Source organism: Nyctibius grandis, chromosome 4 (assembly GCF_013368605.1).
Source record: "Nyctibius grandis isolate bNycGra1 chromosome 4, bNycGra1.pri, whole genome shotgun sequence".
Classification (NCBI taxonomy): domain Eukaryota; kingdom Metazoa; phylum Chordata; class Aves; order Nyctibiiformes; family Nyctibiidae; genus Nyctibius; species Nyctibius grandis.
In genome coordinates, this window is record NC_090661.1 from 26,370,514 (window position 1) to 26,385,857 (window position 15,344).

Below are 15,344 nucleotides of genomic sequence, written 5' to 3' on the forward strand. Positions count from 1 at the left end.
AGGAGCCCCGGGGCACGTCTCACCGCCGTCCCCCAGAGGCGGGCGGCCCCGAGGGCGCGGGCGGGCGGCTCGGTCCCGCTCCGCGGGGCGCCGCGGCCGCCGCCGGCAGGTGGTGGCCGCGGCAGCGCCCGGGGGGAGCCCAGCGGCTCCGCCGGGCCGGGCCCCCTGGGCCGGCGGCTCCCTCCGCGCCCTGCCCCAGGGCCGCCCGGGCGGTTTTTGTCCTTAGGAGCCCCCCCGAGCCCCTGGCCGGCGGCGGGCGCAGATCGCCGCCGGCTCCGCGCGGAACTCGCAGGCTCCGGAGCAGGAGGTGGGAACCGGGGGCGCTTTGGGTTTGCTCGGCTTTTTCTGTTTTCCCCTGCTTTGTGCGGCTTTTGGGGTTTGTTTGTTATTATTTTTTTTTCTCCTCCTCTCTTTACACCTCGGGTATTTGGAGGGAAGGCGGGAGCGCCGCGGCCCCGGGGGAGCCCTGTCGGGCCGGGCCGAGCCTGGCGGGCCGGCGGCGCCTCCCCCCGGTTCGGGGGGTCCCCGGGCTCGGCCCCCGAACGCCCCTCTCTTCCGTTCTCCATGTCATTTCCTGTGCTAATAAGATGGTGGTCACGGCCGGGAGGGAGGGAGCCGCCGCCGCCGCCTCCGCCGAGCCCGGCCCGGCCCCAGGACCTGTCCTCGCCTGGGACTAGCCAGCGGGGCCGGCGGGGAGGGAGGGCGCAGCCAGCCGGGCTGTCCCCCCCCCGCCTCCCTTCCCCGGGCGGAGCGGGTCCCCCCGACGCCGAGGCGGGCCCCCCGCGGCCGCAGCGCCGAGGTGAGTCAGCCCCGCTGGTAGCCAAGGTGGCCACGAAAATGGCTGCGGGGAGCGGGGGGGGGAACCTGGCCTACAGCCCGGTGCGGGGAGGAGGTCCGGCTGAGGGGTGTCTGGCGGAGGGGTGCCCGCAACGGGCGGGGCGGCGGCGACGACCCGCGGGCGCAGGTAGCGCCCCCCTTCCCGGGTTCCCCCTACGGGGCGGGCAGCACTGGGCCGGGCCCGGCCCGCCCGCGCCACAGCTGCGCCCGCCCTTCCCCTCGTCGTGTCGTCCCCCCCACCCTCCACCGTAGCCGTTAGCGGGGACGACGAGTGACGCGGCCGACGGCCAATGGGCGGCGGGTGCGGGCGGGCGCGCGCCACATTGGAACGCGGGGGCGGGGCCACGCGGGGCGCTCCCCGGGGGCGGTGACGGCGGGAGCACCGCGGGACGCGGCACCGGCGGGGATGGGCGACCTCGCCGCGGGGTTCCCGCCGCCCCGGGCTTCGCCGCGTCCCCCTCCGCCGCGGCAGCGGGAACCCCGCTGTAGCTGCACCCTGCTTGTAGGCATCATCCCTGCAACATCACCAGGTGCCCCTGCAGAGTGCAACGCAGGAGTTGCCCTTGCACCCCTTAGCCAGGATACTCTGTTGCCTCGCGTGGAAAAACTTAACCAAAGGTCTGTTTTTTGGCCTTTTTCCCCTCTATTTTTTTAAGTTACTGAATCATTCTGGCTTCTTTGCAAATGCTCACGAAGAGCATGATTTTTATATATATATTATATTTTTTCAACCCAATTTCTGTATCCCTTGGCGTATTCCAAAGGGAAAAGGAAGATGCCAGCGTCCTGTTTCAGATCCCTGGGAAAAAAAAAAAGCTGTCCCGTGGGCAAAACTGTTGGCTTGATGTGGTTTCGTCTTTTTCCAGTGATTAATGCTTCTCTTTAATGGGAGGAGAACTGGCAGAACCAGATTAAAAAAAAATACCGACCTGAACATAAGAAAGGGTTGTTTTCCAGCACTGCAGGTGTGCGCAGCATTTTGTTGAGCAGCGAAGGAGCCCCAGCCCCAAATATCCACCAGCCCCCTGGATTTGGTCCTGCCAGTGAGGTTTTGACTCTCTGTGAGACCGGCAGAGTGTGAGCACGCTGCCTGGGTTGGGCTTGGTGTCCCCTAAATTTCAGTGTGTGCAATCACCAAGATTATAAGCAATGAAAGTGGAAAGGGAAATGACTCTTTTCAACTTCTAATGTATTGTGTATAAAACCCACAACAGACGTGCATCCCTGATGAGGATGGTGCGTTTTTTGAGTGCAAGGTGCAGTCGGAAATGAAAGTATTCGGATGATGCGTGTTTGCTTTTTGCAAGGGGTGCTTCAACCAAAGGTGCTCCTGCTCTAAAAATAATAGCTTAGCACAGGGCTGAGCGACGTAGGGCTCTTGAATCACGTACAGTCTGCAAAGAGTTCGAGTGTCGGGGCTGTTGGTGTGGTCGATGGAAGGGCGGTGTTAGCGAAGGAAAGGCTGGTTAGCTGGAACCGCTCACCGGGGAGGATTTAAGGTAGCTGCGGGAGGTGCTGAAGGTTGCCCTGGCTCTTGGCTAGATGCTGAGTTGACCGATGACACTGCGGTGTGGAGTAGCAGGACCAGAGGAAGCCGCTGTTCCCTCCTGCCTGGGAGTCACGTCAAAAGCTGCTGCTCCTTCTGGGTGTCTGTGGGGTGTGAGGGAGGTCCTGTAGCTCCCAGCTCAGTGCTGGCTTTGGAGCGGAGCTTGCTGGTTTTGGGAGAGTGACCTGTTGTTTCTGTGGCATCTTTGTGGACCATGCACGAAGCACGGTGCTTTCTGGGCCAGTTTATGGGGGACTCTCTCATTGTGAGCCTTGCTGGGCGCTGGTAGCAATTACTTGCACTTTTTTGACAATTTAAGGGTGTGGATTATTGTGAGGGCAATACCTGATTTTTAAATAATAAGGGCAAAAGCAAGGACTTGCCTGAAACCTTAGTTTTGATGTACTGAGGCAAGGTTGGTCTTTTTGGGGTGGGATGTGGGCAGGTCGTTTGCTTGTATTCCTTGCTGGAAAGCGATGGACCTGCTCGAAATGGGTAGGAAGAGGGTAAGGTTGTGTCCATGAACACTGCAAGAGGAGCCTGAAGCGGGAGGGCTCCTCCACTGCAGCAGGCTGGCTTTGCAGTTGGGGGGCCACAAGCGTTGCGGTGACTGGAAGTTGCTGCCCTGAGTCAGGAATCAGAGTAAAGTATGTACACTGAGGAGAAAAACGACAAGCCCAGGCAAGAGAGATCCTTGGTCTTTTTATAAATACAACCATGTACACTTTATCCTTCTGTTTTGTTTTTTTTTTAATATTCTTTTTTCCTTTTGTAACTTCTGCCTCATGCTGGTTAATTCCCAAGCAAAGCTGTGTTTTTTTGATTTTTTTTCCCCCTGTGTCCATTTATGCAAGAGAAGTACACGCTTTTACCTATCTCTTCATTCTTACAGTTGCTGTTAGCAGGGCCTCTCTCTTGCTGCTTTGGCTATAAGTGCTGCTCACCATTTCCAGAGCTCTTAAAATGCTGCCTAATATTCATGACATTTCGGAGTAGCATATTTAAAATCGTTATTGCCAATCCAGTGTTGTTGGCATGTGTGTGAAAATTTGCCTGGAGAAACTAAACATAATCCCAAAGACAAAATGTTTTTGTTTTTTTTTTTTGTTTGACAATTAAATAATAATACTGTAGATTAACTGGGGAACCTCCAGAAAGAAGTAAGCTGCTAAAACTTGGTCTGAAGATGCAAGGCCGGGTGGCTATAAGAAGTAATGACTCTTGTTTGCAGTGGTGTGAGCACAGGTGGGAACTTTTGATGCTTGCTTTGCATTGGGAACATGTGTATCCGAGACCTATGAACAACCGGTTTTCCTAAGAAAGCCAAAACAAGCAAACGTCACTTTTATTCCTCAGTTTGGATTTCAGCTTTCTGACGTTTTAAGAAATCTGGAGTCAGTTGGACACACATCTGGGTATGCTTGACATGTCTTCTTGCATCAGCGTTGAGTGCTCTGATCTGGGCTCTCACCTGAGTAAAGGTCCTTCAGACGCCATGGCTGAGAGCTACTTGAGGCACAGGCGTAGCCAGTGAAGGTGGGTCAGCATGTGCAACATCCACTAGCGTTGGGCAAGTGGCAGAATTCCTCCTGACCTGCCGCTGGGCAGCCCTGCTGCGGGATGCTGGCTTTGCTGCTCTATGTCTCACCCCTTGTTGTCATGCTTGTGGCGTATTTCATTGCAAGTGCTTCTGTACAGCGCTCCTTCCTGAAGCTCTGTTGTAGCAGGTGAAGTTTCTTGGACCAGAACTCCTGTCCAGCTGCAGACAGTTTTAGTGCCTTCTCTTGCACTAACCTCTCTGCAGTAGTGGAGTAAAGAAGGCTTTCATTTCACAGGCTCTTCTGTTCTCTCTGTGACCTTTTCTCTGCTACTGAAAGTGTTTTTAAATAAAGCCTCTATTGCAATGGTCCTTCTCAAGCTGCACAGTGAAATGTTGCTTTTCAGGAATCCATACTAGTTAAACTTGCCCATGCAAGTGGATTCCAGTAGCAAGTCCAACCTCCCAAAGAAAAAGCAGAGAGGGCAAGGTGAGACACAGGATCATGTCACCCTACGTGGCATCTTCAGAAAGAAGGTGAGGGAAACGTGCTTTGGAAAGGGAGGAAGTTTGCAGGTAGAAGAGGCCAAACAAAGAGCAACGGAAAACGCAGAGCAGTCCTATGGCTTCTTTGGAAGGTAGGAGCAGCCAAGGTGGATGAAGAAGAAGCCTGGTGAGGAGGGCACCACAAGCATCGTATGTTACAGAAGTTTTTCTGTAAAATGCCCACCACATGATAGGCACTACATTACTAATAGAAAAGACTGGGAGGATTGAGAGCAAGGAGGGAAAAAAGCAGAGTTGAAGGGGGTAAATTTTGACGGTGTCTAGAATCACATTTACAGTGTGGGTTTTTAGAGGTTTAGTCACTGTCCTCACCATGTAGGCTTCAGATTTCAGCTAGAGTCAGTGAAGGTGGTACTAGCACCAGCATTTTTCCTCCTTCCAACGCAAACTCTGCACTTAATTACAAGAACCTATGTTTCTGCTGAGAGGCAGGCAAGCAATTAAAAATATTGACACTTAAAGCTTTGCTTTTGTGCTTCCTGGTCATTGGTCCCTTTGTGTGAGCAGGATAGCTTATATCCTTGGGAGCTGTTGTTTAAAGGCCTTCTCTCTCTGCAAGGCAGGGAGGCAGCACTCTGGCATTTCAGACTCGGAACAGTTTTTCTGCAGTCAGAAGGTAAGAGCATTATACGTATAATTTAAGGTTTAAGCTGCAGAAACTGACAGCCTCCAGAGGGAGATCAGTAATGTGTACTGCAGAAGGCCGTTTCAGCGCAGTCCCTTGGTCACGGACGGCCATCAGTAAGGGGCCCATCAGAAGGGTATCGTAAGCAAAGTCGTCCAACTTGAGCACGCTCTGATGAATGGCTTCGTTTCTCTGCCCCCCTTTCTTCTCTCCTCATTAGGCTTTGGCTTTTCAGCAAGGCTAATTTTACTTTGACTCTAGTGAGTTGTCCCGGTGGAGGGACTGCTGTTCCGAAGTAAGTGTCTGCATCGAGCCCTGCCGGGGCCGGCTCTCCCGGCGGCTCAGCTGGGCTGCCTGTGCCCGCTCTCAGCTGGGGGCTGGCTTTTGCCAGTGGAAGCTTGACCGTGGGTACTGGGGGTGATGTATGAGGACAGAGTGGTGAAAATGCACGGGAGGTGGTGTGGGGGATTATCTCGTGTGGCAGCTCTGGAATTGCTTTAATTAGCTGCCCCTGAGAGCCAGCGGTGCTCCTGCCTTGCGCAGTAGGGAGCCGATGCACTGAGCATCCTTTGCCAGTCCCTGAGCCGGGCCATCCCTGCGCCCTGGGGAGCACTGGCTCCAGGCTCCTGAGCGTGGATCAGGGTGCCGTGGGCACGCAGCTCCTGAGACCCCTGCGAACACCCTTTCAGAGTGTTGAAGGCTGGTAATTGGAGCTGATGTTGGTCAGGGACATCAGCTGTTTCCAGGCTGATAACCGACATGAAATATTGTCCAGTACATTCCTTTTCAGTACAATGAAGCTTTATTTTGAAAATGTATCATATAAACTGTATCATAATATGCTGAGTGGAGTTAAACATGGTCTCCTTCAACTGCAGACTGAACCAGCTGAGCAGACTGAGCGTACGCAGCATCTTCCTTGAAAGATGTCGTAGATTTGGTTGGGATTACCTTCCCATTCTTAGCATGTTCCTCTTTACACCTTTCATTTGGACAAACCCTGATTTCCTCATGTCTGTGTATATCAGGGGGTTTTGCTGTTGTGGTTTTTAAAATTTCTTTTGTTCTGAGGCTGCTGTAGTACTTCATGTGGTCTCCTGCTTTCTTTAAATTGGAGACCTTTTCGTTGGAAAGGCTAATGTGAATGTTAAATATGCCATAGTTTGCAGAGTCCAGTCCTTTTATCCCTTCAGAGGAAATTAATGAAAACAGTTGGAAGCTGACTGAAGGAAAAATCGACACTGATGACACATGAACATACTTTTGTTAACAATAAAATATGTTGTAGAGTTGTCATGTGTACACACCTAGGCATGCAGATTATCTTTTTTGAGCTCAAATGAGATCAATCAGCTTTTGAAGAACAGAAGCTTTTTAATTACTGAATTTCTCTTCCCTTCGTGACTGGGAAGAGAACTTTCTTATGGGTGATATGTGTGTAAGTTGCTTTGTTCCTTGAGAAATTTTTCCTAAATCATGTAGTGAAGGACTGCTGGAAGGGTGCAGCGGTACCTGACCCTCAATGCAGGCTCCTGCCAGCTAATGCTGCATTGCTGGTGCAAAGGCAGTACCTTCAGAAAGGTGGATCCACTTACTGCGTCTTCTGGACGTGTTGAGAGCTAGCACCAACTAAATCAGATGCTAACATATCCTCTTTAGGTCTGATGGACTTAACTGGTGGTTGGTTGTTTTTATTTTAACTAGGTGTCATTCTGTAGTCAGGTGTTGAAATGTTGCTTTTGTATTCTCTTGGGGTAGTTGGTGAACTTTTGTAGTCCCTCAGTGACTTGCATACCTGAAGTCACTGTGATGTGCTCGCTCTTCTTTTAGGACTGGAATTGAATGGGTTCTTGGGCTCTTTCCATACTTCTGCTAATCAGTGTTTTAAAAATGTCTGTAATGTAGAGGACCAGGTATTTCTGTGCGACACAATACCTTTATGTAGAAGATGCACTTGAGGAGCGAGGGTTGAAGGAATGGGCCAGAAGTGCTTGGCCTCTGCTGGAAATTTTTTTGTAGTTAGCTGTGTTAGGTTATACAGGGTTTGAACACCCCTCTCTCTGTATGGAAGGGAATGTGCAGATCAAATGGAGGTGGTGGTGAATTCAGCACACGGATATCTGATTTCTTGGCAGATCTGACACTGGGAGTACCTGGACTGCTGCCTGCCCCAAGGAAAAGGGGGTCGGTGTGACCCATGCTCAGCCAGTACTCATCCAAGTGGTGTAACGTGAGCCCCTAACCTGTAGACAGATTTACCAGCCCTGAATAATGTCTGTTGTACTGTGAGATCTTATCTTCCTAATGGCCTGCAAGAGGGTGCAAATGAGGAGAAATAAATATGGCTTTTGCTTTTGCCTCCTCTGCATTTTGTGGAACAGTTGATTTGTTCTCCTTCTGCCTGGTGTGTTCATTAGTGCTTTTAAAGGGCTGAGCTAGTTTGTCAGAATTTTAGGAACAAATGAAAATATGATTTGCTCTTACCTTCTCGTTTCCCCCCCCAAATATTCTTTCCCTTTTTGCTGAACAAGGAAAAAGAAAGGAGTGGCTTGCCGCATCCTGAAGCCCAAGTAGAGTGAAACCACTGTAACAAACATAGGGGAACCATCATGTAACATCCTTCAACAGAAGTGAACAGGCACCAACTGGACAAATGGTACCAAAGCAGGATTTTATCTTTATTTTGCATCTGTACCCACAGGTCCCAACTGAATGGCAATCCCCCTGCAGTTGAGACTGCCTACCTAGAAGTATCGGTGCTGGAGAGGGTTTGCAATTTTACGTTTGATTCCTGAAGCTTTTGAGTTGAGTGATGGGAAGGGGCATTGCTCAATAACTAGGTGCCTACTGGAAGTCCAGAAGTCTCTTCAAGGGGAGGGGGTTTCTCATCTGCCTTTGGGATAAGGAGCTTTGGGCTGTGATTTGTAAGTCATACTGTCTACTCAAGAAACTTTCTGTCATTTGGCGATCAATGGTGAAATTGTATTTTGTGGTTCGTGCTTTTTATGTGACAAAATTTAAGGGCAGTCTTACTGAAAAACACCAGTGTGTATAAAGGCAGACCAGTACTCGGTTGTCACTGTTGAGTGTGTTGTTGGCTTTGTGCAGGAAAAGGATGCTGTGGTGAAATGCACTGAGCTTTCTGACTCGGTGGGGCAGTTTGAATTTCGTGCATAGCTTGGCCATGGCTTACAGGTGTGTGTGCAAGCCCGTCCATCCCATCAGTCCATCCCATCCTGTCGTCTTAACACCACTAAACATTCACCAGTGGAAGACAAAGAGAGATTACTGCAGGTAATCTTTTTTTTTTTTTTAAAAAAAGAAAAAGCTAGAACTTCTAGAAAAGTGTTGAGTGAAAGGCCATCTTGTTAAAAGCTGGATGTGCTCTCCAGAGGGGCTAATTTAGACACTAAGGAAATATATGTGGAGCTGATTGCTGGCTGGGTGCCAGTCACTGAAGGGCACCGGAGGCTGAAATGCCAGGCAGCGCTGGTAGTGCTGGCACTTCAGCCCGTGACGATTGGGTTGCATGAATTATCTCTCTGCCTTCCAGCTAATTTTATCCTGTTGATTTTTCATGAATCATTTCCCATCTCTGTGGGTTAGAAATTAAAGTGGAAGTTTGCTAGCCAGAATAGCCACATCTGCTATTTAGAAAGTAGCGTCTGGGGTTTGCTTCCTGCCCACCCCCATGCCTTCCCTTCCCTTTCCCTTTTTACCTCCGTCAATGTTCAAATGTGTGAATCACTGGTGTCGCTCACCCACAGAAATTTTTAGGCTGGCCAGCCTGCACAAGTGCAGGGTTCCTCTGGATATGCGTGAGCTCGTGGTGGGTGGCCAGGCAATGCTGGTGGCAGGTGGGTGCTGAGTCCCATGTGGCAGGGTCCCAGGCATGCAGCGAGGCTGGCAGGACCCAGCCGGGGCGTCTTGAATTTCCTGCGCGTGCCTTATAAAACATTAAAGGCACTCTAGTGTCTTTTCCCTCTCCCAGCACAGCAGAAGAGTAGGAGTGCTGTGGTGGCCCAGCCTGCTGCGTGCCTACCAAGTGCTTCCTCACTCCAGCCTTTTTGTCTGTCCATGGATGAGAGTAGAAAATCATTTGGGTAGTAAATTCACATCTCTGCTTTCTATAAAAGCATCTGCATGATGAAAAACTTAACTTTTCCAAAGCCAAATATAACTTCCCTTTGTTGAGCTGTGTGCGCTTGATTGCCATCGAGGCTGCCATCTGGGCCAGCAGCAAGGAAAGGATAAATTGATTATCCAAAAGTTAAGCCCTGTAAGTAGGGATCCGGGGACCTGCATAGGAGTTGTGTAGCATGGGTCCTGTGGGTAAGCAAAGTTTTGCTGGCAGCTGCGCTTAGGAAAAAGCACATTCCCTTGAAAGAAAGTGAGCACTAGATGAATGAGAGGAGGTCTCTAGCTTGCTGGTGTTCATTCTTAGTTAGTCTTGGTGGATCACAGCAAATCGAGGAGACTGGAAGAGTGATTGTGTTGGGACGGTTCTGAAAACCGCCAAGTGGATGGCCCAGGAAATGATAGGTTGGGTAGCATGACACTGATCCTGGGTAAATATAAAGAAATTCATGCTTGAAACTTGATTTTATGGGAAGTGACTTGTACTTCTCAAACAAGTCTGAGTTTGTTCTTTGAGAAGCTTACCGTTGGTTTAAAGAAAGATCCATAGATGTGATATACTTAGGTGTAAAAGGCAGTTAACTCAGTGCATGAGAACCCAATAAATATCTAATGCTAAAGAATATCAATAAAATACAAGTGGCTTAGGAAGTGAAGGTAGTGATTGATAGAGAGTCAGCATCCAATAAATAGATTGAAGTAGCAGTATAAGCAGTAAGTAGGATGAAGGATACTCTAAGCTAAAGGACAGTATTGGCACACTAATAAATCAGCTGTTTGTGGATTAACTTTAAGATGAACATAGAAAATGGTTTTTTAGCGCCAAAAGATCAAGGCTCTGGCATTGCCACCTTAGATGAGGGGAGCAAATAATCCAGCTATTTTAAGATAGAGCTTGATCATTTTACAGAAGAGCCTCTGCAACATGATATGTGGAGACTGCGTTTTCAAAGAAGTAGACTCGGTGACTCTTCCCTTCAAATAAGAAGCCAATTCTGCTTGACACTTACTCAGTGATGCAGAAGAAAGCATGACTCATCACTGGCAAAATGTGTAGATGAAACAAGTTTGGTGAATTGTAGCTATTGATAGGGGCAGGACAGAGTAATGCAGTTTGTTTGGTAAATGGAGCCATTGAAACAAAATCATTTTCATGCAGACAAGTGGAGAGTTATGAACCTGGAAAGCCGTGTCCCGAGCATGATCTACGAAGGGGGGCTGTGTCCCGAGCAGTTCCGTGTGAGAATGTGGGGGTCAGAATGGATAGGTGGCTCCAGGGAGCCTTCTGTGCCAGGTCCTAGCTGGAAAAGACAACCATGATTTTGGACACACAAATTGGGAGGTAATGAATCAGGGTGAGGAGGTAGTTTTATGTCTGTAACCCTTATATTTACTTCAGACTCAGTCTTACATCAGCATGGCTTTCTGATGCCAGCATCTTGAAGTAATATAGAGAAAATTGGAAGTTACACAGAAGAATGACGAAAATTGTTCGAAAGCTGAGAAGATACTGCATGAGTGCATATCCAGGACGCTGCTATGTGTGTGTTCTATTCAGTGCTTTTCACTATTGCTATCCACACACCTTTCAGTAGTGCCTTAAGGAACAAGGCTTACATCTGCCACTTGATTGTACTCTTATTCTGTCCTTGGGGAGAAAAATGTTGGTGGAATAGCATCTTGTTTTAGTACTGGGGTTTTGTGTCTGTTTGTTTTAACTTTATAAAAGTGGGTATATATTTATGTTGAAGAAGCCAAAGGCAAAGAAGTGCAACTCACAGTCCTGACTAAAGATGGTGAGGTTTGTTACAGCCATTAACCTGGGAAGCAATTCTTTCCATTTGCTCAAAGCAGCGTCCCAACATGCTGGGTATTTCAGCCTTTCCCACCAGGTTGCAGGGCATTTTGAAAGAACTGCTGACTGGTGCCCAGAACTAGAGAGATTCACATATAGCTTCTCCGTGATGGAGATTAGCAATTGAAATTAACTTCTGATGAGTGTTGGCTTCTCTTCCCCTTGCTAGACTGGGATGGAGATTTTATCCTGTTTGTAGGCTGAAGGTGAGGGCATGTGACGTACAGGGGATCACTCAGGTTGACCTAATTCTCCTTTCTACCCTTAAACTGTGAATCGCTGAGATCAATGCAGGGAGCTGAATACAGCAAAAATGAGAAGTTTCCAGGTTAAGGGAATTATTTTTAATGTATTTTAAAAACACAAGTCACTTACATATTCTTTCAGCTGCAGTAAGTAGCTGCCTTGGCTCCATGGCATGCCACACTGTTTCAGAGGCTATTAGGCTGCATGGGAACTTCACATTGTCAGCATCCTGCTGTGTCCGGGCCTTACTCAACACAATGTAGACAAGTTGCAGCAAATAATACCAGGTTTAAACATGCTGATCCATGACACTAGCTTCCTACTCTGAGATCAACAGGGGGCAAATGCTACCAACTGACCATAATACATAATTTTGTGTCAAATCCTGTAAAGTCATCAGCATTTTCCACCTTCACTAGAAGCCACCGTAAGACAAACTTAAGACTAGTTCAAGGATTATTTCAGAGGTTCTTTTCCTTCTTCCCCCTCTGAAACGTGTCTGTCATAAAGTAGGTCATGGCAGGTTTTGATGACGTGTTTTGCCAATGAACCATGTAAGAGTGACAGTGTGAATGTGTCTCACATCCTCTTGAAAAGACAGGACGAGTTTCAGGTTGGCAAATGAGAATTTCCCTGTCCCCAGCCTGTCTGCAGTCAAGATGACACCAGGAACTTAGTGTCGTGGCACCCCAATGCTGTTTGTTGTGTCAGTTGCTGGTCTTGAGCAAGTCATTGAAACCACTGGGAACTCTCAGCCCTCCCTGCTGTAAAATGGGTTCAAGTCATGTGGTTTTGAAGCTCGCTCTCCAAGCTTCTTCAGAAAGCTGCAGCAAAACTGGTGGTGTTTCAAGTATCTTTCTTGTAGGCCTGGACTTCTTTGGTGTTTTCAGAATTCAAAACTCAAAGGAAATGTTTCATGCTTCGCTTTCTAGTGAATTTATGGCTACCGACTGTAGTGGAGTAATTGGCAATGATTTAAACAAGTCCAGTTGCAGCCCATGCTGCTCAAATCCTACATCATCCCTGCCCCTATAATTTTCACTAATTAAGTTTGAATTTGTGACTGCCCCAGCTTCTCTCCAGCTGCACAGGCTGCATTTAGCCCTGCCTCTACAGCTGTCAGAGAAGAGTCCTGGCCTCGCATCAAGCCGAGAGGCAGGTCATTGGATCTTTCCCTGCCCACCAGCCTTCACCATGCCGGGATGCTTCTCTGCTGCACCGCCGGGTAGAGGACAGCTTCACCCACAGGAACGTCGTACTTTGGGAGGCAAAGTTAAGCCAGCGCTGTGGCAGCTGTCAAGGCAAAAGCAATTTTCCCAGTGGAGCATGGGGTTAGTGTCGACTCTGTGGACAGTGGTCCTTCTCTGAGCAAAAGCAAACTGGTTCTCCCTCTTGTTTTGTGGGATCTCTCGGTATTTTGCGTTGGCTGCGAGCATGAGCTGCGTAGCCAATTGGTACTTCATAAAGTGACCTGAAATGGTTGGCATGGCCGAGGACCTTGGTAAGTGAATTTACCTTGGGAAAACAGTCAGTCTGAGTCTTTCGTGGCTGTTTGGGGGGAGCTCAGAACCTTGAATGCTGTGCTTTATTCCCTCTTCTCAGCTCGTCAGTAGGTGACTGTTCTGGTTTACTATTTCTGGTAATAATATGCAACTGTAGAAAAAGCGTATGAATTCAAGTCCATCTTTCACCATGGGCCTGTACTTTAAATGTGTAGAAGCTACACAAGATCTTCCTTAAAAGAAGAGGGGATGACCTCCAGAAGGCCGACAGTGAGAAACTGAGTGAAGAAGCTGTGTGCTGAGGAGGGGATGGATTCCTATATGGCTGTTTCACATGCAAGAATGTCCCAATCTGGGAGACGTGCCAGTAAAACGTAAGTTAAAGCTCTGTTTTGGAGGCTGATTCATGCAGATAAGAGTCTGTGGATGTAACTAATAACTACAAGAGGGGCAGTGATAAAGGTGGCATACTTGAGGACAGGAATTCACAGGTTCGCTCATGCTTAACCCCATTTAGACTTTTTTTCCAGCATTAGAGATTAGCCAGCTCAGATGTTCTTGTGTTTTCTACTTCCCTGACTGTGAGCAACATGGTAAAGCCACTGGAGATCTTAACATGTGTCATGCAGAAACATGACAGGTCCTTGCCTACTTTGTAAAGAAAATGGGAGAGGTTATGTGGCACTGCCTGTGAACCTGGGGATGCCTCTTGGGATTTATAGCGGTCACGCTGGTCCTGGGCCTGCTGAGGGGCATTGTGCCTCATACCACGACTGCCTTTGCTGTCCAAAGGACTTGATGTTGTGTGCAAACAGCACCTGGATCTTCACAGCATGCCTCTTACCTAGGCGCTGTCTTCTCTGATATGCTGCTAGGACTTTGCAGTAGGCTGTGTATGCACTGACATTGGGAGGACTGACTGTCATGATGGGCACAGGGACACGGACATGGGAGGCTGAGCACCCCGTGGGGTGATCCTTCAGCAGTAACCAAGGAGCCTGCTCTGCTTATGCTTACATGGTGCTTCTCCACATCATCTGAAATCTTTGGAGGATCTTCATGTTTAGGTGTTAGAACAAACACAACTATAAAAATTGCCAAAAAAAACCAAGAAGTGGAGGGAGTGAAAAGGGCAGAATGTGAACTAGACTGTTGTAGTTGTGGAAAACTAAAGGGGGAGGAGAAAGGACAAGAAAGAGAACTAATGGGCAATGAAATTAGGAAAAATTAAAAGCAGCTTTAAATACATCAGAAGCTAAAAGAGTCCTAAAAGCACAGTCATTTACTGATGACTGGAACTGGAGAAATGTCGAATGTTTCTTTCCTGTAGCTGGTGGAAAGCTAGATGATGGTACCAGTTACAGCAGCAGCGTAATGCTCTCTATTGTAGCAGTAGCTTGGGAAATCACCAAACAGCAGCTACTACAGCAGTACATTTTTAAGTTTGCTGTTCTGGCTAACTTTCATCCAGGGATTTTTAAAAGGGGTGGCTGAGCAGCACTCTCTGGGCTGTAAATGCTAATTAAAAAAATGTATACGTAATGAGTTAGACTGAAAAAATGTTGTGTGTTAGTCCATAAACAAGTAAGATAATATCAAGTCTAATCTGGTGCGAACTAGAATACTAGGCTACCTGGCAGTCTGATGCTGGCTTCCAGTAATATAATGTAATAGCTGATAGGGATTGGATCAGTCATGATTTAAGGGGATGTTAATTGTACTAATCAGTCTGTATAGATTTTTTTAAAATAGGTCTTTTCTAACATGGTGTGATTTTTCTGATGTTGCTGTAATTTTGCTTGATAAAGGTAAAAGTGATGATATGTTTTGCGTGTTTAATGCACTGAAGTTGTGCCACAGGTCATTGGAATAAGCAGCTAGAATGATTGAATGTGTCACACACTGTTGGAGCAAGTCCGGAGGAGGGCCACGAAAATGATCAGAGGGATGGAGTACCTTTCCTACGAGGAAAGGCTGAGAGAGTTGGGATTGTTCAGCCTGGAGAAGAGAAGGCTCCAGCGTGACCTTATTGTGGCCTTTCAATACTTAAAGGGGGCTTGTAAGAAATGTGGGGACAGACTTTTTAGTAGGGCCTGTAGCAATAGGACAAGGGGTAACGGTTTTAAACTAAAAGAGGGTAGATTCAGACTAGACATAAGGAAGAAATTTTTTACAAGGAGGGTGTTGAAACACTGGAACAGGTTGCCCAGAGAGGTGGTAGATGCCCCATCCCTGGAAACATTCAAGGTCAGGTTGGACAGAGCTTTGAGCAACTTGATCTAGTTGAAGATGTCCCTGCTCATTGCAGGGGAGGTTGGACTAGATGACATTTAAAGGTCCCTTCCAACCCAAACTTTTCTATGATTTATGAATAAATGAAAACCTGACTAAATAAAAGGTCACAGTGTGACAACAAAAGGAGAGCCATTGCTGATAGTGTATTTCCAGCAATGTCAGCTGGGAATTGTTTTTTTGGCTTGATGCTAATCAAG

General features: G+C 48.1%; 1 protein-coding gene across 1 annotated transcript in view; it reads left to right on the plus strand.

Annotated features, from left to right (window-relative positions):
* The first annotated feature begins 233 nt into the window (after positions 1-233).
* The window catches only part of PRDM11 (PR/SET domain 11), a 45,793-nt gene continuing 30,682 nt past the window's right edge, over positions 234-15,344 (plus strand). The window contains 1 exon segment of the mRNA XM_068398377.1: positions 234-307. The gene's annotated coding sequence lies outside the window, so the exon portion shown is untranslated.